Source organism: Mobula birostris, chromosome 15 (assembly GCF_030028105.1).
Source record: "Mobula birostris isolate sMobBir1 chromosome 15, sMobBir1.hap1, whole genome shotgun sequence".
NCBI lineage: Eukaryota > Metazoa > Chordata > Chondrichthyes > Myliobatiformes > Myliobatidae > Mobula > Mobula birostris.
Window position 1 is genome coordinate 80622460 of NC_092384.1, and position 26872 is coordinate 80649331.

The following is a 26872-nucleotide window of genomic DNA, read 5'->3' on the forward strand; positions in this document are numbered from 1 at the left end:
CTTTGAGGGACACATCTATCCTGCGCCTTGTGAACTATTCCCAGGAACTTCAGCCATTTCTGCTGTGCTGTCATCCCCCCGCCAGTATACTCCTCCAAACCACCTGGGCAAGCTCCTGTCTCATGCCTCTGTAATTCCCTTTATTCCATTGCTATACAGATACACATGAGTAGCAATGGCAAGAATTAAACCTGGGTCACCTGTACTGTAAAGCTTTATGATAACCACTACGCTACCGTGCCACATGGGGAATGGCTCCAGGACTATTATTATACAGGCCATAACACTCAGGGACTTGGGCTATATTATTATTTTTATTTATCTTTTTTGTATCTGTATCATAATTATATAGATATACATGCTCTATGTGACTGTTGGTACAGTGTTTTGCCCTGGAAGAACGCTGTTTCATTTGTATGGTTGAATGTGTGATTTTTTTTTGTGTGGGGGGGGGGTTGATGCTCTTGTTGCCATTTACACGATTTGTTTTCTGCATGGAGGGGGTTTGATGTTTTTCTTTGTTTCATGGCTGTCTGTGGAGAAGGTGAATCTCAGTTTCATACTGCCTACATACTTTGACAATAAAGGTACTTTTGAATCCTTTGACAATTAAACTTTGACCTACACTAATCCCATTTACCAGCATTTGGTTCATAGTTGTCTCTGCCTTGATGATTCACTGCTTGTCTAGATGCTTCCTAAATGTTGAGAGTCTCTGGGCCATCATCTCTGAAGATTAAAGTTTTTTTTAAATGAAGAGCTTTATTAGTCACACGTACATTGAAACATACAGCAAAATGTGTCATTTGCATCAGCAACCATCATTGTATGAGGATGTGCTGGGCACCTCACAAACGTCACCATGTTTCCAGGCCAACACAGCATGTCTACAACTTACTAACCCTATCCTGTACTCTGGAATGTGGAAGGAAACTGGAGCGCTCAGAAGAAGCCCACATGGTCACAGGGAGAACGTACAATCTCTTTACAGACACTGATGGGAACTGAACCTCGATTGCTTGCATAGTGAAGTGTTACCCTAGCTACTACTCTACCATGCTCCCCTCTTAGACAGTTTTTCCAGTTTTCAATCACCTGGGTAAACAAGTTCTTCCTCCTATCATCTCTGCACCTTTTGCTCCTAACCTAAGCCTATGACCTCAAGGTAGATGTTAGCTGCTCTGCCCATAACCATGTGGGCACAGGAAACTGCAGAGTGTTGTGTACGCAGCTCAGCACATCACAGAAACCAGCCTCCATCTGTGCACTCTGTCAGCATTTCTCGCTGCCTCAATAAAGCAGCCAGTATAAGCAAAGACCCCACCAGCTTGGACATTCTTGCTTCTCCCTCCTCCTGTCGAACAGAGATAAAAGCCTGGAAGCACATACCACCAGGCTCCAGATGGTGGTAAAAGTCAAGGTTAGATCTACCAACCGTAGATCTTTTACACTTGCCCGAGGGAAAACCAGGATCTTGGCAAACAAGGATCTCAACCAAGCCACAGCATCTCTGAAAAAAATTTATTTTTTTAAGATTTAGAGATACAGCGTAGAACAGGCCCTTCCAGCACTTTGAGCTGCATCACCAGCAACCCACCGATTTAATCCTAACCAAATCACGGGACAATTTAGAATGACCAGTTAACCTAACAACCGATACGTCTTTGGACTGCAGGAGGAAAACAACACGCTCACGGGAAGGACATACAGACTATTTACAGATGACTTACTTTACTTTATACTTTATTGTCGCCAAACAATTGATACTAGAACGTACAATCATCACAGCGACTTGAACTGCAAGCTCTGACGCCCCAAGCTATAATAGTGTAGCGCTAATCACAACATGAAACCTGGAATAGAACTTTTTAATATTTTAAGCAAAAGCTCTCGACAACTCTTATAGACTCAATAAACCCTGCATGAAACAGTAAATTTTATTCTAACAGCACAAGTCAGCAAAGTCAGCCGGTGGGAAGTACAGTAGTGGAGTGGTTAGTGCAACCCCTCACAGCTTCAGTGACTGGGGTTCCATTCCCACTGCATGACTGTGTGGGTTTCCTCTGTCTGCTCTGGTTTCCTCCTACATTCCAAAAACAAATGCAGGCACAGATGTGTAGCGACAATTGTGGGCTGACCCCTGCACATTCTCGAACTGTGTTGGTCAATGATGCAGATTAGGCTTTTCACATAGTGCTTCGATGTTTCAAATAGAGTTAACCTTTAATCTCTAGAAAATCCTGTGCCCTTATAGTATCTTGACTCAGTTAATTACAGACTGCTTCTACATGGCAGTGAGGTGCTTTGGAATGTCCCAGTGCTGTGAAAAGACCCAGAGCAGTACAAGTGTAGTCATTGTCGTATTATTGGTAATGTGGCAGCTAATTTGCACACAGTGCAAACCTAGAAATAGCAACATGATCATAAAATTCAGCCAAGTTATTTCAGATTTGTACAATTTCCAGAAGATCACATTTTAACAAGTTGCACTTGAACCGTATTGTAGCAATTTTCTTCAAACCCACTCACTCTAAAACAGTTCGAAAGGAATTCCAGTCTTTTCTCCAGGGCCGTCATCATTATGTGCCATGTCAATAAGACATGGGTGATTATGGTCTGCATGACCGTGATCATTCTTAGCAAGTTTTTCTACAGACATGGTTTGCCGTTGCCTTCTTCTGAGCTGTGTCTTTACAAGATGAATGACCCCAGCCATTATCAATACTGTTTAGAGATTGTCTGCCTGGGTGTCAGTGGTCACATAGCCAAAGACTTGTGATGTGTATCAGCTGCTCATATGACCACCTGCTCCAATGGCTTAACCTGGGGGGGGGGGGGGGGGGGGGAGGAGGGAAGAGGGATAAGCAAGCGCTACACCTTGCCCAAAGGTGACCAACAAGCTAGGACCACCTCCTTTGGTAGAGATGTACCTCCACCCCACCACCCTCCTCCAGGATAGGGAAAACCAAAACTTAGGGGCATAGACTTAGGGGGAAAGGAGAAAGATTTAAAAGGAATCTAAGGGGCAAATTTTTAGCTCAGAGGGTGGTGAGGATATGAAATTAGCCGCCAGAGGAAGGAGTTGAGGCTGGTACAATAGCATAATTTAAGAAGCACTTGGACAGATACCATGGTGCAGTGAGGTTTAGAGGGATATGGGACAAAAGCAGGAAATTGGGAGTAGCTGTGTGGGCATACGGTTGATAAGGACTGGTTGGTCCAAAGGGCCTGTTTTTCTATTACAGTGCTCTATGACTATGATATATTTAGAGTTCCTAAAGCACAAGAAATTCGATCAATGCACAGCTTTAAGACCCACTCAACTTACATCTTCTATCAGAATGAAGGCAAAGGCATTCACTGTCTTTTCCCAAGAATTCCAAGCTTCTGTCAGCAAATGAAACGCAGCAACAATTAATGTCCTGAGCTGCCCAGTGTGAATCTGCTGGAAAGCTAATTTCTCCTCTGAATACATCAATAGAGGGCATGCCAATGAGTCATCTGAAATTTTGTTGACTGATCTTCGAACACTACAATTCTATCAAACACTCACCAGGACGAGAATATAAAAGCAAGAAGGCTTTCAAGCCACTGGTCAAACTGCATTTAGAGCAGGGGTCCCCAACCTTTTTCGCACCGCGGACTGGTTTAATATTGACAATATTCTTGCAGAGCGGCCTACCGGGGGCGGGCGGTGTTAATCATGACCGGAATGTAGGTGGTAAGTCAACTATAAGTCACTTATAAGTGGCTAATACACTCAATTTTGTTTCTAAAAGGGTTTATCTAAAGAATGCAATATTACACACAGCGCATATTTTCCTCGCATGAATATAGCGATAAGTCAATTATAACAGAGGTTCCCAACCTCCGGGCCGCAGACCGATACATTGCCGCGAAGAACGCAGCAGTGACCAGAACGCAGCCAGCACGTCTTTAAGAAAAAAGCCGAAATAAACAAGCTAATTAATTAGGTGCCGGGCGGCATGTAAATGTCAGCCCAGATCAGAGGCGACGCACTCGCAGTGCCCGGAGGTTGAGGACCACTGAATTATAAGTTACTTATAAATCACAACGTTTTAAGTAACATTTGGATATTAAACACACAGCGTATATTTTCCTCGTATGAACATATAAAATCATTGCAACACACCAATATCGGTGAATCAGTGGGAGCCCTGAGCTTGTTTCCCCGCAACAAGACGGTCCCATCGAGGGGTGATGGGAGACAGCGATACTCGAAGGGGGTTCCTTATGTCGAGTCTATTCCGCAATTTAGTTTTCATTGCATTCATTGCAGAAAACCCTGCTTCGCAGCGATATGATGTTGGAAATGGAAGCAACGTTTTCAGTGTTTTCGCGGCTATCTCAGGATATTTAGCCTTGACTTTGATCCAGAATGCCGGCAGAGATGTTATGTCAAACATACTTTTCTGCCCACCATCACTTGCAAGCTCGAGCAGTTGATCTTTTTTCAACGATGACATGGATGATTCACTGGGGACATTCACAAATGGGTCACGGACCTATTCCTTTGCACGTCTTGGGTCAGTGATGACCTCACGCGCATTCAAGTTCCACAATGGGCATGACAGGGAATGACGAAAGGTGCAGCTGACTCATATCGTTTCATATCGCCAAATCATATCGTTTTCTCGCAGCCCAGTAGCACATGTTTTGCAGCCTGGTACCGGTCTGCGGCCCAGTGGTTGGGGACCACTGATTTATAGTATTATGAGCAGTTTTCAGCCACATATCCAAGAATGGATGCACTGGCATTACAGAGAGTTCAGAGGACATTTACGAGGATGAAAGGGTTAACATATGAGGAGCATCTGATGGCTCTGGGCCTGTACTCGCTGGAGTAGGGAATTCTCACTGAAACCTATCAAATATTGAAAGGTCAAAATCAGGCATTCCCAATCTTTTTTTTATCCCATACTAAAACCAGTAAGCAAGGGGTCCATGGACCCCAGATTGGCCTAGACAGAGTGAATGTGAAAAGGATGTTTCTCTAGTGTGTGAGCCGAGGACTAGAGGGCACAGCCTCAGAATAGGAGGACATCCATTTGGGACAGAGATGAAAAGGAATTTCTTTAGCAAGAGGCTGGTGAATCTGTGGAATGCATTGCCATAGATGGCTGTGGAGGCCAAGTCATTGGGTATATTTAAAGTAGAGGTTGATAAGTTTTTGCTTAGTAAGGGCTTCTTCCCCTCTGCCATCAGAAAGTGAGTCCACAGAGTCCATAAGTTGTGGGAACAGTTCAGTGTTGGGGTAGGTGAAGTTGAGTAAAGTTATCCCCTCTGGTTCAACAGCCTCATGGCTGAGGGGTAATAACTATTCCTGAATTTGGTGGTGTGGATCCTGAGGCTCCTGTACTTCCTTCCTGATGGCAGCAGCAAGAGAGCATGACCTGGGTTGTGGGGGTCGCTGATGATGGATGTTGCTTTCCTGTGACAATGCTCCATGTAGATGTGCTCAATGGTGGAGAGGGCTTTACCCAAGATGGACTGGGTCATATCCACTACATTTTGTAAGATTTTTGTTGAAGGGCATTGGTGTTTCCATACCAGGCTGTGATGCAACCAGTCAATATACTCTCCACTCTCCACCACACATCTATAGAAGATTGTCAAAGATACTAGCAACTCTGTGACCACTTTGATCACCAAGACCAGAAGGCATAGGAGCTGATTTAGACCATTCGACCCAGACTTTGCCAATGAAGCAAGAGGTCAGGATGCCGCGCGTTCTATCCCACGCAGACTCAAACACAAAAATTTCAGCTAGCCAGGACTGTAGTATCAAAGTCTTTTCCTCCAAGTGAGACATCAAGGTTCCAACTGTGCCCTCAACTGAATCTGTAAGATGGCACCATAGCACAAACTTGAAGACTAAAATGGAAGTTCTCCACAATGTCACAGTCAATGTCTTCCCTCAACCAACATAACTGAATGCGATCTGATTGTCATATTTCAGAATCAGATTTATCATTAACATATGTTGTGAAATTTGTTGTTTTGTGGCAGCTGTACAGTGCAATACATTAAAAATTACTACAAATTACAGTAATATTTGCATATATACAAATACATACAGAAAGAGAGCAAAATAGTGATGGACCATTCAAATCGATGGCAGAGGGGAAGAAGTTGTTCCCAGAACACTGAATGTACTGTCTACAAGCTCCTGTACCTCCTCCCTGATGGTAGTAATGAGAAGAGGGCAGGTCCTGGAAGCTGAAGGTCCTTCACGATAGATGCTGTCTTCTTAAGGCATCGCCTGTTGAAGATGCCCTTGACGGTGGGGAGGCTAATGCCCATGATGGAGCTGATTAAGCTTACAACTTTCTGCAGCTTCTTCCAATACTGTGCAATGGCCCCTCCATACCAGTCAGTGACGCAACCAGTCAGAATGTTCTATGGGAGTTTCCATATGAAATGGTGGCCATACTTATTGCAAAGATCGTATCAAAAGCACACAATTGACCAGCTGAAATCCTGAGGTTCTACCTACATGCAAGTTCTTCTTTTAAAAAGTACTTACAAAATCCCAGGTAGCAGAATTGTTTGCGAATATCCTGGAAGTTAATTTGTGATTCCCTCCAATAATGTACGGAGGGGCCACAGCACAAGATCCGAAAAGGCTGCAGAAAGTTGTAAACTCAGCCAGCTCCATCATGAGCACTGGTCTCCTCAGCATTGAGGACATCTTCAAAATGCAATGCCTCAAAAAGACCGCATACATCATTAAGAACCCTCATCACCCAGGACATGCCCTCTTCCCATTGCTACCATCAAAGGTGGTGGTACAGGACCCTGAAGGCATTTCAGGAACAGCTTCTTCCACTCTACCATCAGATCTCTGAATGGACAATGAACTTGTGTACACTATCTCACTATTTTTCCTCCTTTTTTTGCACTACTTAAATAATTTAATTTTTATATTTTACATATTTCTTATAGAAATTTATAGTTCTTTAAATTATATGTATTACAATGTACTGCTGCTGCAAAATAACAAATTTCACAACATATGCCAGTAATCATAACCAGATTCTGATTCAATGTGTTATTCTGGAAATAATCACTAGGTTTCAATAAAGCTTGTTAGTTTTTAAAAAGGAATAATATGAGTTGGTTTCCCATGAGCATCTCATTAAGCAAAATTGAAATCATTCCATCATTAATTGTACTTGAGCTTGGCTGTTTAATCAAAATGTGTTCTCAAACTATCTTACTGGACAGAGTACAAAGCCAGCAAGCATCAACAAACCTGAAATCGCAATGTGCAATAGATTGTCAGCTGCACAAGATGATTCCAGCAAATGTTTTATTAGTACTGAGTAATAGAAATAACACACCAGTCAGCCAACAATCAGCGTGGCAATTGACAAAAACAGACAAAATTAAACTGTCTAAAAAACATTCAAATATCACGAGACAGACAGGTTCAACCGCATAAATAGTTTCACTGAGTCAGAGCAACGCAGCAAGGAAACAGGCCCTTCGGCCCGACCATTCCATGCTAAACACAGTGACCATCCAGGCTAGTCCAAAATTCCTGCGTTAGGGTCCATATCCCTATAACCACCGCCCAACCACGTTCCAATCCAAATGCTTCTGAAATTACACCATTGTTTCTGCCTTACCTCTTTCTCCTCTAGATACTTTAACACCCTGAGTGAAAAGTCGCCCCTTTTAAATTGTTCCCCTCTCACGCTAAATTTATACCCTCCCCATCAGTTTTGGACTCCCTACCCTACAAACACTGTTCTCATCCACCTTATTTATGCCTCTCATACTTCTATTTATTTATTGAGATACAGCGCACAGTAGGCCTTTCCTTTCAGCCAGCCACCCAGCAAGCCCTGATTTACCCCAGCCTAGTTATGGGACAACTTACAATGACCAATTAACCTACCAACTGGTACATCTTTGGAATGTGGGAGGAAACCCATGCGGTGACAGGGAGAATGTACAAATTCCTCACAGGCAGTGACAGGAACTGAACCTAGGATGCTGGCACTGTAAAGCATTGTGCTAACCACTATGCTCCTGTGCCACCCCAATTTTAAACACTTCTTTCAGGCTGCCCTTCATTCTCCTCCATTTCAAGGAATAAAGACCTAGGCTGGCCAATCTCTTCCTATAGCTTGGGCCCTCTAGTCCTAGCAACATCCTTGTAAATCTTTATTGCACTCTTTCCTGTTCAACCACATCTTTTCCACAACGGCATGCCCAAAACTTTACATGGTATCATGTATAAACACAAGAGATTCTGCAGATGCTGCAAATCCAGAGTGACACACATATAAAGCTGGAGGAACTCAGCAGGTCAGGCAGTACCTGTGGGAATGAATAAACAGTCAACACTTCGGTCAAGACTCTTCATCAGGAATATAACTGATTGCACTTTTTCACCATTTTCCCTTTCCCAGTACTTCTCCAATTCCCTTTTTGTGGGTACCAGTTGAACTTGCTCCCACCTCACTTTCAGCCAACACATTTGATCACACAACAACTTTTGCATAAAATTAAACTTCCTCTCTCTTCTGTCTGGATTCTTTGCATTGATTGTGGGTTTCTGTCTCCGTCTGTCTTGTTCCATCACACGAGAGCCAACTTCCTTGGAAGGAGAGTGCAGACTGAGATATAAAAGGCGTAACAGAATTGCAAGCATCAGTCAGCTTAAAAGTTAACTGTGACTTGCCAACAGCTGCAAATCTTGCCGGCCTCAACAAAGGGGGCAGATGGGATGGGGGGTGAGGGATGAGGGCAAGGGGGCAGCAATGAAACATGCAAATTGACCTCAACATCCTACTAAACAGGGAGAGGAATTTTGGTTCTTCTCCAATTGGTAACTAACAATTCTTCCCAAACAAGACATTAGCAGAGATATTATGTTAGACAAACAAGGATGCAAATGTATTTTATTTTTAAAAATTTAATGATACAGCATAGAACAGGCACCTCCAACCCTTTGAGTCACACCACCCAACAACACCCAATTTTACCCTAGCCTAATTACAGGTCAATATACAATGACCAATTGATCCACTAACCGGTTGTGGGAGGAAACCAGAGCAGTTGGAAGAAAGCTAAGTGCACATGGGAAGGAACGTACACCAGAATTCAACTCTGAACTCCAATGTCCTGAGTTGAAATAGCATTGCACTAACCATGACACTATGGTGGTAATTTACTTTCATTTTATAGCTTATCAACACTCACAAGGCAGGTTCTCCCAGGACTAATGGACAGTGAAGGCATAGCAGAGTACCACCAATCAGAAAAAAATTATAAGCATGATGGTGAACCAGCAGAGTATGGGGAAGTGCATGAGATATTTCTGCTCGAGAACCAAATGGTCTGTCAGAGCAGAAATAACCAGAAAAGGCTTTTACAATTATTAACTGTTCAAATATGGTCAATGCTTCTTGAATCATCTGGGATCTGACAATAAGATGATGCAGTACACATTCAAATGAAACATTCTTAAAAACTAATAAATCATTCTTAAACAAAGTGTTTTAAACCCCAACAGAACTGCTTGTCTACTGTTGCACTCACCAAGACCAGAAGTCAGAACAGCTTAGAACATTAAATCCCCAGTGTGATTATTCACTAAAACTATTCAATTCTCTTCAAAGGTATTCCTGAGCTGACAGGAGGACTAAAATAGAAAATGAATTCACAGTGGAACAAGAGAGTGAAATAACTCCTCTTTGGATTGGTAAGTCTTATTTAAAAAAAAAGGAACAGAGCACTGGAAAATGCTTTATTTAAAAAAAACGCAAGTTTGGTTATATAAAGAATGTGCCAAACAAAGCATCTGACAGACGCACCAAAACAATTGAACTGTTGTGCGCAAACTGGCAGCGATACAATCACCAATTCAACTGAGAAAGGGTGGGCTAACGTCATCCCATGAGGACCACTCCTGCCCCTAAAATTCCTGCATTCTTGAGCAGTGGTTTGGTAATGCCAGGCTCCTGGTGGTGTCCAAGTAACACACTGCATCAGATTCAATACTGCCAGAATGCCAGATGATTAGGGCACATGCTGTTTTAATACTAGTTTATGACTAAGTGTATCACCACCTGTGTTATTGGTTCAACTTGTTTGTCTTTTTACCCTCTCCCTTTTCTTTGCCTTCCTCTGAGAGTGGAAGAGATGCCTAAGTCTGACCTGCCAGGCATGTCTACTGGCTCTGCATTTTGCAACTCCTGCATTCTCTTGCCTTTTCTCCTTCACTTTCTAGCTGCTCCCATTCACCAGAAAAACCCTATTTCTCCCCATTCTGGTCTATACTAATGTTCTAGTGTTCCAGTGTAATGTGTAATGGTCTATATACGCCATCCAGGGGAGAGACATCGAAGGCAGTGCGGGAGAGAGCAGAGGTGCAGTGAGTCTGCGCTGGATTGAGTCTGGCCTTTCGCATGCTAGTTAATCATACATTCTCCATATTTCAACCATTTAACCATGTAATTGAAGCTCCTCCTCAAATTCTGACTAGATTTGTCCCGTCTTAGTATGAGGTCAATTGAAATAAAATATAAAGGTTTAAGGCAGGATGTAACTCCACCATGGACAGTAACAAGCCCCCTGTAAAAGGAAGAGGGTTGGGAATGAGGCAAACAACCCGTCCTGTAAAAACCTAGAGCTATAGGGACGCCAACAGAAGCTCCAAAGATCTCATCCCTGGGGGAGGAAGGATCTTTGAAGATGGGCTACATCTAGGGAGAACTTGAAAGACTGGACCAAGACAGAAGACTCCGGTGAGATGCTGTCAGCAGCCTATGCCCCAGCAAGGGTGATGGGCTTAAGGCGGCTGAATGTGAACTCAAAAAGCTTGGATTGGGACAGTGAACAGTTATCACCTCAGAAATCTGCATCTTCCCAAATCAGAACATTTTCTCTTTCTTACAATAAACTTCTGGCATCAACACAAACTGTACATTCTAGATATACAGAGGGACTGTGAACACTCGCTCAAGAATGCAAAGGTCAAACAATTTCACAAAGAGGTCTTGATTCTTCCTTGTTTGTCCTCCACCAGTGAGTGGACTTGATTCTTAGCATTTTATCTGAAACCTCCCATGAATTCCTCAGCAGAGCAGATGGACAATACAAGCATGCAACTCTAGGAAAGAATCTGCACATACAGCATACAGCTAAACACTGCCCACAGCAGCAGAGTGTGACGGGAGGCAGAAGAACATTCTGTAGTTCTGGCTTCTCTACAATCAGATCACTCCAAAAACAGCTTAAATATTAATGTTTTCTTTTGACAAAGGAGCTAAAGCTCAAAGTACATTATAAATGTGTGTATACAGTATATAGCCCTGAGATTCGTCTTCTTGCAGGCAGCCACAAAACAAAGACACACAATAGAACCTATTTCAAGAAAACTCTCTCACAAGTCCTAACAACCAAAGTGTGAATAAAAGAACAAAATGTACAAACAATAAAAAGTAAACAAATAATGTTAAGTGCAGAGAGCCTGAAAGTGAGTCCACAGCCATGGAGCTGCTGAGGTGAGTGAAGCTGGTCCAGGAGCCTGACGGCTGCAGGCCAAAGACCACCGAGTCCATAGCAAATCATTTTTTTCTGATACTCAATTTCCCACCAACTACCAATCAACTCCGTCCAGATTCTACCGTCAATCAATCATAGTACAGGCAGCACAGTGGCTCAGCAGTTAGCCTCACACTTTACAGCAACAGTGATAAGCAATCGGGGTTCAATTCCCAGTCTGTCCATGAGGAGTTTGTATATTTTCCCTGTGACTGTGTGGGTTTCCACCAGGTGCTCCAGTTTCCTCCCACATTAAAGACGTACAGGTTAGTGTTAGTAAGTTGTGCAGATGGTACATTGGTGCCGGTAGCATGGCGACAATTATGGGCTGCCCTGTCACATCCTTGGACTGTGGTGAATGTTGATGCAAACCACACATTTTTCTATACATTTCCATGCACATTTCAATGGGCCTTAAAGGTTTGACAGAAAAGATAAGTGCATCCAAGAACCTCCTAGGAATACAAATCCCTTTCCCATCAGCAAGTGGGAAACTTCTATAGGTGCACAGTGGAGAATATCTGAACTGGCTACATCATGGCCTCGTATGGAAACACCAATACCGTGGAACAGATAAGACTACAGTCCAGTCCATCATCACTGAATATATTTACACGGAGTACTGCCACAAGAAAGCAGCATCCATCATTCAAGGACCCACACCATCCAGGCCTTGCTCTCTTCTCACTGCTGCCATCGGGAAGTAGGCAGAGGAGCCTTAGGTCCTACACCATCAGGTTCAGGAACAGTAATTACCTTTCAGCCATCAGAATACTGAAAAGGCACAGATAACTTCACTCACCTTAACACTGAACTAATTCTACAACCTTGAGTCCGACTCTTTGTGAACTCAATATCCATAGGGTTTTCATGGCCAGATACAAAAGTAGATTGCCAAGCCTTTCTTCCGCGCAGATACGGCTACTGCCCAGATTGGGACCGGGCTGGATTTGAACTCAGGACCATCTGCCTTGAAGTCCAGTGCTGATGCCACTACAGCGCCAGCTGGCCCATTCTACAATCTACAGATCACTTTTATGGGCTCGTTACAACTCATTTCTCAGTTTTATTTTGTTATTTGTACAGTTTACCTTCTTTTGCAGATTGGTTGTTTGTCAGTCTTTATGTAAAGTTTTTTGTAAATTCTATTGTTCTTTATTCTATTATTCTTTATTTTTCATGTAAAAACTGGCAAAAAAGGCAGTACATTGTAACATAAATATACTTCGAAAATAAATTTATTTTGAATTTGAAGTGCTGATGTGCATGAACAGCTTAAAAATATTCTTGAACAAAATCAAAACCTAAAACTTTGGAGAAATGGAATGAGGGAGAGCGTGAGAGAGACGTGAGAGCTCTGGTGTATGGGTTTTGGAAAGCATCTTCCCGAAAAGCAGATCTGTAAATTGATGTGGTTCAGGAAATAAACAGGCATCTCCAACAGCACAATCAGTTAGAAGAATTCTTGCACAGAGGTTCACATCACATGCAAGTAGACTCATTTCAGCAGGAAGGGGGCAAAGAGAGAAAAGAAACAACTAACATATGAAACAAGATGCAGAACTCAGAAGAAAATCTAAAGTGAGAGAGAAATCTGGAAACACTTCACAAAACAAATTGCATCTGTAGATCTTCCAGCAGCTCCTGTGTTTTACATCTCAGAAATGCAACACTGCTTTCTTCCCCTCAATCATAGAAACACAGAAAACCTACAGCACAGTACAGGCCCTTCGGTCCAGAAAGCTGTGCCCAATATGTCCTAACCTGAGAAATTATCTAGGGTTACCCATAGCCCTCTATTTTTCTGATCTCCATATACCTGTCCAGGAGTCTCTTAAAAGACCCTATCGTATCCCCCTCCACCACCGTCACCGGCAGCCCATTCCACGCACTCACCACTTTCTGCATCAAAAAAAAACTTACCCCTGATATCTCCTCTGTACCTACTTCCAAGCACCTTAAGACTGTGCCCTCTCATGCTAGCCAGTTCAGCCCTGGGAAAAAGTCTCTGACTATCCACACGGTCGATGCCTCTCATCATCTTATACACCTCTATCAGGTCACCTCTCATCCTCCGTCGCTCCAAGGAGAAAAGGCCCAGTTCATTCATCCTATTCTCATAAGGCATGCTCCCCAATCCTGGCAACGTCCTTGTAAATCTCCTCTGAACCCCTTTCTATGGTTTCCACATCCTTCCTGTAGTGAGGCGACCAGAACTGAGCACAGTACTCCAAGTGGAGTCTGACCAGGGTCCTATATAGCTGCAACATTACCTCTCGGCTCTTAAACTCAATTCCACGATTGATGAAGGCCAATGCACCGTATGCTTTCTTAACCACAGAGTCAACCTGCACAGCAGCCTTGAGTGGCCTATGGACTCGGACCCCAAGATCCCTCTGATCCTCCACACTGCCAAGAATCTTACCATTAATACTACAAATGTTTGTATATTGTCATCATATTTGATCTTCCAAAATGAACCACCTCACACTTATCTGAGTTGAACTCCGTCTGCCACTTCTCAGCCCAGTTTTGCATCCTATCAATGTCCTGCTGTATCCTCTGACAGCCCTCCACACTATCCACAACACCTCCAACCTTTGTGTCATCAGCAAATTTACTAACCCATCCCTCCACTTCCTCATCAGGTCATTTATAAAAATCACGAAGAGTAGGGGTCCCAGAACAGAACCCTGAGGCATACTGCTGGTGACCGACCTCCAAGCAGAAAATAACTCATCTACAACCACTCTTTGCTTTCTGTGGGCAAGCTAGTTCTGGATCCACAAAGCAATTTCCCCTTGCTGAAACCCATATACACTACATCTACTGCTCTACCATCATCAATGTGTTTAGTCACATCCTCAAAAAATTCAATCAGGCTCTAAGGCATGACCTGCCTTTCACAAAGCCATGCTGTCTATTCCTAATCATATTATGCCTCTCAGGATCTTCTCCATCAACTTACCAACCATTGAAGTACGACTCACTGGTCTATAATTTTCTGGGCTATCTCTACACCCTTTCTTGGATAATAAACAATATCCGCAACCCTCCAATCCTCCGGAACCTCTCCTGTCCCCATTGATGATGCAAAGATCATCGTCAGAGGCTCAGCAATCTCCTCCCTGGCCTCCCACAGTAGCCTGGGGTACATCTCATCTGATCCTGGTGACTTATCCAACTTGATGCTTTCCAAAAGCTCCTGCACATCCTCTTTCTTAATATCTAAATGCTCAAGCTTTTCAGTCTGCTGCAAGTCATCCCAAGAATCACCAAGATCCTTTTCTGTAGCAAATACTGAAGCAAAGTACTCATTAAGTACCTCTGCTATCTCCTCCAGTTCCATACACACTTTTCCACTGTCACACTTGATAGGTCCTATCCTCTCACATCTTATCCTCTTGCTCTTCACATACTCGTAGAATGCCTTGTGGTTTTCCTTAATCCTGTCTGCCAAGGCCTTCTCATGCCCCTTCTGGCTCTCCTAATTTCTTTCTTGAACTCCTTCCTGCTAGCCCTCTAATCTTCTAGCTCTCTATCATTACCTAGCTTTTTGAACCTTTCATTAGCTCTTCTTTTCTTCTTGACTAGACTTACAACAGCCTTTGTATACCACGGATCCTGTACGCTACCATCCTTTCCGTGTCACTGGAACGTACCTATGCAGAACTCCACGCAAATATCCCCTGAGCATTTGTCACATTTCTTCCGTACATTTCCCTAAGAACATCTGTTCCAAATTTATGCTTCCAAGTTCCTGCCTGATAGCTTCATATTTCCCCTTACTCCAATTAAATGCTTTCCTAACTTGTCTGTTCCTATCTCTCTCCAATGCTATTGTAAAGGAGATAGAATTATGATCACTATCTCCAAAATGCTCTCTCACTGAGAGATCTGACACCTGACCAGGTTCATTTCCCAATACCAGATCAAGTACAGCTTCTCCTCTTGTAGGCTATTCTACATATTGTGTCACGAAACCTTCTTGAACACACCTAAAAAAAAACTCCACCCCATCTAAACCCCTCGTTCTAGGGACATGTCAATCGATATTTGGGAAATTAAAATTTCCCACCACGACAGCCCTGTTATTATTACACCTTTCCAGAATCTGTCTCCCTATCTGCTCCTCGATGTCCCTGTTACTATTGGGTGGTCTATAAAAAACACCCAGTAGAGTTATTGACCCCTTCCTATTCCTAACTTCCACCCAAAGAGATTCCATAGACAATTCCTCCATGTCTTCCTCCTTTTCCACAGCCATGACACTACCTCTGATCAACAGTGAGATGCCCCCACCTCTTTTGTCTTCTTCCCTGTCTTTTCTGAAACATCTAAAGCCTGGCACTCGAAGTAACCATTCCTGCCCCTGAGCCATCCAAGTCTCTGTAATGGCCACAACATCATAGCTCCAAGTACTCATCCATGTTCTAAGCTCATCTGTTTTGTTCATAATACTCCTTGCATTAAAATATACACATCTTAAACCATCGGTCTGAGCGTGTCCCTTCTCGACCACCTGCCTATCCTCCCTTTCACACTGTCTCCAAGCTTTCTCTATTTGTGAGCCAACCGCCTCTTCCTCTGTCTCTTCAGTTTGGTTCCCACCTCCTCCCCCACCCCACAATCCTAGTTTAAACTCTTCCCAATAGCCTTGGCAAATCCCACCAGGATATTGGTCCCCCTGATTGTATGGGTCACTCCTGCCCCAAATGGGGTCCCAATGATCCAGAAATCTGAATCCCTGTCCCTTGCTCCAATCCCTCAGCCATGTATTTATCCTCCACCTCACTCTATTCCTATACTCACTGTCCCTTTCCCTCAATATCAAAGGGCCGGTCATTTGTCTTCAAGGTGGAGTACATGTCTGACTGTATCAATGGTGCTGAGGAGACGGTAAAAGTCCCTATTGGTACTTGGGAGTTTAGAAGAGTGAGGGGTGATCTCATAGAAGCTTATCAAATATTGAAATGTCATGAAGTGGATGTGGAGAGGATGTTTCCTCAACAGGGGGTATATAGTACCAGAAAGCACAGCCTCAGAAGAGGAATGCCCCTTAAGGACAGAGATAAGGAGGAATTTCTTTACCCATAGGACAGTGAATCTGTGGAATTCATTCCCACAGATAGCCGTGGAGGCAGTGACTGGGTATATTTAAAATGGAGGCTGATAGGTTTTTAATTAATCAGGGCATCAAAGGTTATGGGGAGAAGGCAGGAGAATGGGGTTAAGAGGGATAATAGATCAGACAAAGTTTAAAGTAAATTCATTATCAAAGTACAATGTCACCATATGCAATGATGAGATTCATTTTCTTGTGGGGCATACTCACTAAATCCAATAACCATAATAAAATCACTTAAATCCACATCAATAGGGCGACCAGTGCGCAAATACAGCAAAATATGTAAATACAAAAAGCAAAATAATTATAAATAAATAAGCAATAAATATCAAGAACATGAGTCCTTGAAAATGAGTCCATAGTTTGTGGGAATAGTTAGTGATGGCGCAAGTTGAGTGAAGTTACCCCTTCTGGTTCAAGAGCCTGATGGTTGAGGAGTAATAATTGTTCCTGAACCTGGTGAGAGTCCTCCTTCCAGATGGCAGACATGATTAAATGGCAGAGCAGACTCAATGGGCCAAATGATCTAATTTTGTTCCTGTGTCTTACGGTGTTATTGTCCAGGTAAACATCAGTGACATCACACACCAGCACCTCTACCTCTTTAGAAGCTTAGGAAACTCTGAATGTTCTTAATCAGCCTCACCAATCTTTACAGATGGTCTTATGGAACAGGTTTAGGATAGAATTCTATGGCCCAATTCCATAGCCAGATCAACCTTGATCTTAATTAATGGTGGGGCAAGTTCGAAGGCCAGATGGTCAACTCCTGCTCCAATCAATATGTTCTTATGAAAACATCATACTTGGAGTCGCAACTCCGATACCCAAGACAAGAAACTGCAGAGAGTTGTGGACACCACTTAGCACATTACAAACAAAACAGGACTCTCTACACTTCTCACTGCCTCAGTAAAGCTGCCAACCAACCACAGCTTCCACTCACCCTCTGTCTTTCTCACTTTTCCCACTTCTATTGGGAAGAAGTGTGGGCACGTGGCCAAGTGGTTAAGGCATTGGACTAGCGACCTGAAGGTTGTGAGTTCGAGCCCCAGCTGAGGCAACATGGTGTGTCCTTGAGCAAGGCACTTAATCACACATTGCTCTGCGACGACACTGGTGCCAAGCTGTCTGGGTCCTAATGCCCTTCCCTTGGACAACATCGGTGGCGTGGAGAGGGGAGACTTGCAGCATGGGCAACTGCCGGTCTTCCATACAACCTTACCCAGGTCTGCGCCCTGGAGAGTGAAGACTTTCCAGGCACAGATCCATGGTCTCACAAGATTGGAAAGAAAAAACAAAAGTTTGCAGACTCACACCAGCAGGCTCGAGCACAATTTCTATCCCACTGTTATAAAACTCATGAACATTAAATCTGAACTCCTGGCCAAACGATCTCCATCAATGTAGCCCTTGCCCTTTACTGACTGCCCACACTGCACTTTCTCTACAACTGTAACACAATGTCTTTTGCATTCATTTTGCTTTTCCTTATATACTACCTCAGTGTAAATGCTTTGAAATTATCATGCAAAACTTAGATTTTTTACCTAATTTGGCAAATGTAAGAATAGTAAACCAATTCCAATACATGAAAAACCTATGGGCATCATGGTAGCATAGTGGTTAGCACAACACTATTACAGCTTGGGGCGTCAAAATTCAGAGATCAATTCTGGCAACCTCTGTAAGCAAGTTTGTACATATGAGTCTGTCTGTGTGTGAGGGTTTCCTCCAGGTGCTCCAGTTTCATTCCACGGTGCAAAGGCAAACCAGCTAGAAGATTAATTGGTCATTGTAAATTAGGCTGGGGTTAAACAGGTGGGTGTTTGGCCGGTGGACTCAGTGGGCCAGAAGGTTCTATTCTGTGCTGTATTGCCAAATGCTGAAAATGTGAAATTAAAGTCCATCAAATTTCTGACAAAACTGAAGACATAAGATAGCAAGTGGAGAGAGAACCAATTATTGGAAATGGTTTATTGTTGTCACATATGCTGAGATACAGTCAGAAACTTGTCTTGCATATTGTTCATACAAATCAGATCATTACACATGGTATTGAGATGTTTAATTTTATAGCATAGTGACAGGCCCTTCCGGTCAAACATACCTGTGCTGCCCAGTTCCACCTACACAACCAATTAATCTACTACAAGAGGAAACAGGAGTAAACCTACGTGGTCACAGGGAGAACGCACAAACTCCTACAGGGCAGGAATTGCACTCTAAAGTGATGCGCTACCGTACTGCCCCTTAGGGTAAAACAAGATAAAGCAGTAACAGCAAACACGAGGAAATCTGCAGACGCCAGACATTCCACCTCTCCCAGAAGTTTCGGGAGTCTCCCGCATATTAATAGTGGCTCCCTGATGCCCGCAAATTATACACAATATCACAGAAATCAATTTTTTTTGAGAGCGAGCAAGAGAAAGCAAGAGAGAGCATGAGAGTGAGCACGAGAGCGACGAGAGCGCGTGCACGAGAGAGCGAGAGCAAGCAAGCGAGAACGCGCGAGCGAAAGCAAGTGAGAAAGCAAGCATGAGCGCTTGAGAGCACGCGAGCGACCATGAGAGAGAGAGAACACGAGCAAGAGCGCGCCATGGCAGAGTCTTCCAAAAATATAAAATGTACGTCACCCCAGACTACACTAAAGTGTACCCCTGCCTAATAGGGGTCAAAATAATGACAGTGTTGCTCGCTGCACTGTTTGCAACAGTGACTTTTCTATTGCCCTTGGTGGGTTAAGACTGTAAAAGACATGTTGAGGTGAGTTTAACAGATGTCATTCGTTTATTAGCATAGCTAACGTTATTTAAACTAGCTGGCCAGCTGCTAAGGAGCTACGCTATTGCAGACATCCCACCTCTCCCGGAAGTCTCCCGCAAATTGATGGTGCTACTTCCCTGAAATGAGTTTTTGCAGGGTAGGATGCCTGAGATGCTGGAAATTCAAGTAACACACACACAAAGTGCTGATGAAACACAGCAGGCCAGGCAGAATCTATAGAAAGAAGCGCAGCCGATGCTTCGGGCGGAGACCCTTCGTCAGGACTAACTGAAAGAAGAGATAGTAAGAGGAAGATGGAGAGCAGGCAAGGAGTTATTGGGAGAAGGACAGAGAGAGAAAAAAAGAGAGAAAGAAGGAGAAAAAAGAGAGAAAGAAGGAAAAAATAATAAATAAGGCATGGGATAAGAAGGGGAGGAGGGGCATTAATGGAAGTTAGAGAAATCAATGTTCGTGCCGTCAGGTTGGAGGCTACCCAGACGGAATATAAGGTGTTGTTCCTCCAACCTGCTGTGTGGCTTCATCCTGACAGTAGAGGATGCAAATAAAGTGTTACAGTTACAGAGAAAGGGCAGTGTAAGTACAGAATAAGATGCAAAGTTATGATGAGGTAATTAATGATTGAGCTCATTGGTTTTCCATCAGAAATGGGAAAGATGGGAAAGAAGTTTAAATTCAGAGTCAGAAACAAAGGCAGAGTCTGGGGTGAGAAACAGAATCCAAATGATAATGTCTTCCATACAACAGGGGTGAATTCATGTTTGTCCCAGATGATGTACAGTGGTGCTAAAAAGTTTGTGAACCCTGTAGAATTTTCTCTACTTCTGCATAAATATGACCTAAAATGTGATCAGATCCTCATGCAAGTCCTAAAATTAGATAGAGTCCAATTAAATAAATAATACAAAAACATTATACTTGTTCATTTATTTATTGAGAAAAATGATCCAATATTATGAGCATTTGTTGGAAAAAGTAAATGAACCTCTGAGGTAATGCCTTCTACAAAAATAAATGAACAAGTGTAATGTTTTTGTGTTATTTATTTAATTGGATTCTCTTTATCTGGTTATGGGACTTACATGAAGATCTGTTCACATTTTAGGATATATTTATGCAGAAATAAACTACACTATTCACAAACTTCCTAGCATTACTGTATCTGGAAAGCCTCATAGAGATGAGTACTAATTGGTAGCAATATTAATCATTACTCATTTATAATAAACCAATTCCAATAATTGTTTCTTTCTCCAGATGCTATCTAACCTCTTCAGTTTCTCCAGAAATTTGATGGACTTTTATTTCAGATTTTCAGTATCTATAGTTTTTTGTGAATAAGAATTTGTTTATTATTGTTGCATGTAGTGCAAATACAAAGTTTTGCATGCCTCTGTATAGATTGATTCATTACTGTCACATGTACCAAGATGCAGTGAAAAGTTTTTGTCTGCATGCTATCCAGAAAGATTGAAGAAGCAATCACCTATTGCATGGTAGGGAAACTGCACTGTGGCAGACACCTCTACAACAGGTAGTCAAAACTGCCCCAGGCCTCACTGGCATTAGCCTACCTGCCATCAAAGACATATATACAGAAAGGTAGCAAAAAAAAAAAGGGGCCAGTAACATCATGAAGGATTCCACCCACCCTGCTCATGGACTGTTTGCCCCATTCCCATCAGGGAGGAGGCTACGTAGCATCCATGCCAGGACCACCAGACTCAAAAACCAGTTATTTTCCCCAAGCACTAAGGCTGATCAACAACATCCACCCACATTCCCACCCCTCTATATCTCCAACCACCACTGCTTTATCATTTCCTGTCAATCACCTTACATAGAGACACCTTTGTGCTGAGCATCACTTTACGGACGTACAAATCAATATGTATATATTCTATCTTATGTATTTATTTTTATTGTGTTTTTTTTTTACTATTGTGTTCTTGATCTTACTGTGTTTTTAGTGCTGCTTTGGATCCGGAGTAACAATTATTTTGTTCTCCTTTACACTTGCGTACTAGAAATGACATTAAACCATCTTAAGTCAGATCATTCCATACATTTGTGACTTAACATAGTACAAAAGGGGTAGGGGAGAGAAAATTGATGGGAGGGTCAACAGGGGCACATCAAATTTCCTTAGACTAAATTTTCGTTTATCTTAAAACAAAAGACCTATTCCATCTCTTGGCTTCATGTACATCTTCATCCCTGAATCACCTGGTAAAACTAATTTCCATTCAACTTCCCCCAACTGATTTTCTGAATGATGTGGAGAGACACTTGATAGCTAGCCAAAAGCAACAAGTCACTGGCATTTATGACTACTAGAATCAAGCACTGCTCTGAGTGGCATTTTTTTTTAAATTATGGCTCTCTGCTATTTAACCAGTAGGGGAACAGAGTTTGCCAGTAATAAGTTATCTTGTGTTAGCAATGCAATTGAACTTGGAGTCCCAACCCATGTAAAACAGTTGAAACAGTTCATTTATTCAGACTGATTTACAGATTAGACACTTGTTCACCACTGCGCAGTTCAAACATATTATTGAGAACATTTAAACACTACATTTTTTCCCAAAGAACATCTGCTGCATTTCGGCTGGTAACCGCTGATGCTTCGCTGTTTACTTAGTGCAACAGGCCCTTCCGACCCTTTGAGCTGCGCTGCCCAGCAACCCACTGATTTAACCCTAGCCTAATCACAGGACAATTTACAATGACCAATTAACCTACTGTTACGTAACAAGTACTTCTTTGGACCATGGGAGGAAACCGCAGCACCCAGAGGAAACCCAGGCATTCCACGGGTAGAACATAAAAATTCCTTACAGATAGCGAAAGGAATATTTATTTTTCTTAGGAAGTGGCAGAATTACTTTTCCTATTGATACACAGAGCAGCACCTTTGAGAATGCACATACAAAGCTATCATAACAATTCAATTTATTAAAAGTTAGGTATTAACAACTGCCTACTCCCAGTACCTTTGACTTAGATTGTGGAGCAGCACTGTGGCGTAGCAGTTAGCGTAACGCTTTTGGTGCCTGCAATCACAAGTGGTGCTCCATTCCCATCGCTGTCTGTAAGGAGTTTGTCCGTTCTCTCCCTGAATACATGCATCTCCTCTGGGTGTTCTGGTTTCCTCCCACATTGCAAAGACACACAGGTTAGGGTGAGTGAGCTGAGGTCAGCATCACAATCATAATCAGGTTTAATATCACAGGCATATTTTGTGAAACTTGTCATTTTGCAGCTGCTCCCAGCACATCCTTGGACTGCGTTGGCTATTAGCGCAAACAACGCATTTCACTGTATGCTTTCATGTTCCAAAGTGATAAATAAAGCTCAACTTAACAGCTTCATGATCACTTGCTGCATTACAAAAGAGGCTACTCTTCCACACTGCTTTTCTGGTTGTGAAGAGTTTTGGAATGCTCCAATATCCATGAAGAGATACAAATACTAGTCTGTCTTCCTTTTATGACCAAGTTATGCAATTGCTTTTGGTAAATCTGGTTCTGCATACCACAGACAACAAACGTAGGCCACCAACAAGACGAATCCCATTTATAACTATATCAAGGAAGAAAAACTACCACCTTTGAGCACATGTGAGGGTTAACTGGCGAGGAGTTGATGGCTCTGCGTCTATACTCGTTGGAGATCATTAGAATGAGAGAAAACCTATTGAATATTGAAAGGCCTCGATAAAGTGGATGTGAGGAGGATGATTCCTATATTGGGGGAGTCTAGGATCAGAGGCCACAGCCTCAGAATAGAGGGACTTCCATTTAGAACAGAAATGAGAAGGAATTTATTTATCCAGTGGGTTGTGAATCTGTGGAATTCACTGCCACAAACGGCTGTAGAGACCAAGTCATTGAGTATTTAAAGTGGAGATTGCTAGGTTCTTGATTAGTGAGGAGGAGGGGGAGAGGAGGGTAGAGGAAGGTGGTGATAGGAGGAGGGGGAACATGGAGTAGGGGAGGGGGCAGGGAGTGGGAGGAGAGGTTGGGGGAGTGGCAAGGAGTGGGAGGGAGGAAGGGGGAGAGGGCAGTGAGGATGGGATGAGCGGGTGGGGAGGAAGGGGTCACATTGCTGTTCCCGTACCTGAAGGAGGAGTGCATCCTGGGAAAATCGAAGCATCTCAGCTGTGACAAGTGACTGATCACACTCAGAAAGCGTGCTGTAGAGCAAATCCTCAGCAAGCAACTTTCTGCAGGGGCAAAGGCAAAACACCCGCATATTGTGAGAAGCTTAAAGTCTCAGCAAGATTCACCCAATGGTTCATTAGCCATCTCGCCTAATGACATTTATTCAGCTGGTATTAAGCACAAGTCTCAAGTAGGCCATCTGTTTCTTAGTAATTACAGGATTAGTGTTCACTTATACATCACATTCAATTTTCTTTGAAGGAGAAAGTCATCGCTTAGAGGGCTGTTTACAAGACAGTCTTAGCTGGTATATTATCCACACAACTCATTAAAGACCCAGAGCACAGGACAGAAGACATTTACATCGAACAGTACTGCACAGGAACAGGCCCTTTGGCCCACAGAGTTGTGGCAAACAAATTAATTTGGTAATTAAATGTCAAAATAAACTAATCCCTCTGCCTATACCATGTCTACATCCCTCAATTCTCTGAACATTCATATGCATATCTTAGCGTCTCTTAAACACCTCCATTACCATCCCTGATGAAGCACTCCAGGCACCCACAACTCTGTAAAATACTTGCACTGCACATCTCCTTTGAACTTGCCCCCTCTCACCTTAAATGCATGCCTTCTGGACATTTCAACTCTGAGTGAACAATTGTCTGTCTACTCTACCTATACCTCTCATAAGCTTACAAACTTCTATAAGTCTCACTTTACCCACTGTGACTCCAGGGAAAAACCCGAGTTTGTCCAACCTCTCCTTCCAGCTCATGCCTGCTAATCAAGGCAGCATCCTGGTAAACTCTTCTGCACCCTGTCCAAAGACTCCTCATCCTTCCAATGATGAGGTGGTCAGAAGTGAATGCAATACACCAGACATGACCTAACAAGAGCTTTACAAACCTGTAACATAACTTTCCGACTTTTAAATACACTTTCTTTACAACCCTATCAATCTGCGAAATCACTCAGGAAGCCATGTACTTGGGACTCAAGGAGCATCCTATAAATCAAAACTCAAGGGTTCTGCATTTACTGTGTAATTTTCCTCTTATAATTAATCTCCCAAAGAGCATAATTTCAAAGTTGATTGATTATACTCCATCTGCCATTTCTCCACCCATATCTGCAACTGATCCTGCTTCTTCACTAATCCTCCAGGACCTCACCTGTGGCTAAAGACACAAAGGTCTTGATCAAAGCCCCATCAATTTCATCTATTGTCTTATTCAGGAGACTAGAGTATATCCCATCAGGCCCTGGGGACTTATCCACTTTAATGTTCTTCAAAAGATGCAACACCCAAATCTCAAAAATGCCCTAGCAGTTTAGCATACTTCTCACTGATCACCCCATCTGCAAAGTGCATCTCCTTGGTACATATTCATGTAGGACCTCACCCACATCTTACACCTTCAAACACATCAGAATCAGAATCAGCTTTATTATTACCGGCATGTGACGGGGAATTAAGGGTTATGGGGAAAAGACAGGTAGATGGAGCTGAGTTTACGGACAGATCAGCCATGATCTTATTGAATGGCGGGGCAGGCTCGATGGGCCGGATGGCCTACTCCTGCTCCTATTTCTTATGTTCTTATGTTCTTATTTGTTAACTTAGCAGCAGCAGTTCCATGCAATACATTATCTAGCACAGAGAAAAAAAACAAATAAAATTTTAAAATTATAATAATAAAGAAACAAGTAAATCAATTACGTATATTGAATAGATTAAAAAACGTGCAAAAACAGAAATACTGTATATTAAAAAAAGTGAGGTAGTGTCCAAAGATTCAATGTCCATTGAGGAATCAGATGGCAGAGAGGAAGAAGCTGTCCCTGAATCACTGAGTGTGTGCCTTCAGGCTTCTGTACCTCCTACCTGATGGTAACAGTGAGAAAAGGGCATGCCCTGGGTGCTGGAGGTCCTTAATAACGGACGCTGCCTTTCTGAGACACCGCTCCCTAAAGATGTCCTGGGTACTTTGTAGGCTAGTAGCCAAGCTGGAGTTGACTAGATTTACAACCTTCTGCAGCTTTTTTCAGTCCTGTGCAGTAGCCCCTCCATACCAGACAGTGATGCAGCCTGTCAGAATGCTCTCCACGGTGCAACTATAGAAGTTTCACTCCACTATCCTTGAGTGGTCCTACCCTCTTCTCTCTTATCCTCTTGCTTTTGAGGAATGGTTAGAATAGCTTGGTACTCTCTTTAAATCCCTTACTGAATTTTTTTTCTATATAATCCTCAAGGGCTCTGTTTGATTTTAGCTTCCAAAACTTTACATATGCATCCCTTTCATATTTGACTAAATTCATCACCTGTGTTTTGTCCTTTACCTTGTCATCCTGGTTCTTCCCTCTGACTGGTACATGCCTGTCCCGTACTTTGCGTAGCTGATCTTTAAAAACCCTCCACATCAGATATGGACTTGCCCAAAAACAATTTTTGCTCCCAATTTACTCTCCCTCAATCTAATATTCTCCTAATTTGTGCTGCTCAAAATCAATACTCACACATGAACCATACTTATACTCATTTAAAGCTACCTCAAAATTTAAAGAGCTGTGATCACTGTTCGCTGACTGCTCTCCCACTGAAAGGTTGGAATTCAGCTCCGCCTCAACTGTTTGCACTAATGAGGTTGCAGTCTGTGTACATTAGGAAAGCTGAAGTCACCTACTACACTGCTGTTTTTGTACCTTTCCTTAATCTGCCTGCCTGTCTGTTCCTCAATGTTTTAGCAGCTCTTGTTGGGGGGGGGGGGGGGGGGGGGAATGTCTTTAGTATAATCCCAGAGTGATTTTTTAAATTCAAAATTCAAGCATTAGAGATTATCGAAGAAACTGAAATTTTGCCCCCCACACCAGTTCTTCGTTCACTTATTCAATCTGTTCTCTTGTTCTATTCTTGCCCTGACTAGCACACAACACCAGAATTAATTCAAAAATTACTACTTTGAAGTTCTACTTTTCAGCATCTTTCCTAACTCCCTAAACTCACTGCACGAGAGCTCTTCACACTTTCTATCCATGCTGTCGGTGCCAATGTGTACCTCAAACTCTCACTGCTCTATTGAATTGACTTTATTTCTTACATCCTTCAAATACATGAGTAAAAATCTTTGTTATGTCTCCATCTAAATGTGCAATTTATAGTAATTTATAATAAATAGTATGCACAACAGGACAGTCAACATATCATAGAAAT

At 42.7% G+C, this 26872-nt stretch overlaps 1 protein-coding gene across 2 annotated transcripts in view; it reads right to left on the minus strand.

The window, feature by feature from the left end:
• The window catches only part of garre1 (granule associated Rac and RHOG effector 1), a 268189-nt gene that overhangs the window by 158213 nt on the left and 83104 nt on the right, over nt 1-26872 (minus strand). Inside the window, exon 2 of one of the 2 annotated variants that reach the window (XM_072279995.1) lies at nt 23612-23717. The exons of the other annotated variant lie outside the window; for it this stretch is intronic. The gene's annotated coding sequence lies outside the window, so the exon portion shown is untranslated. The remainder of the gene's footprint in view (nt 1-23611; nt 23718-26872) is intronic. 2 annotated transcript variants of the gene reach the window in all.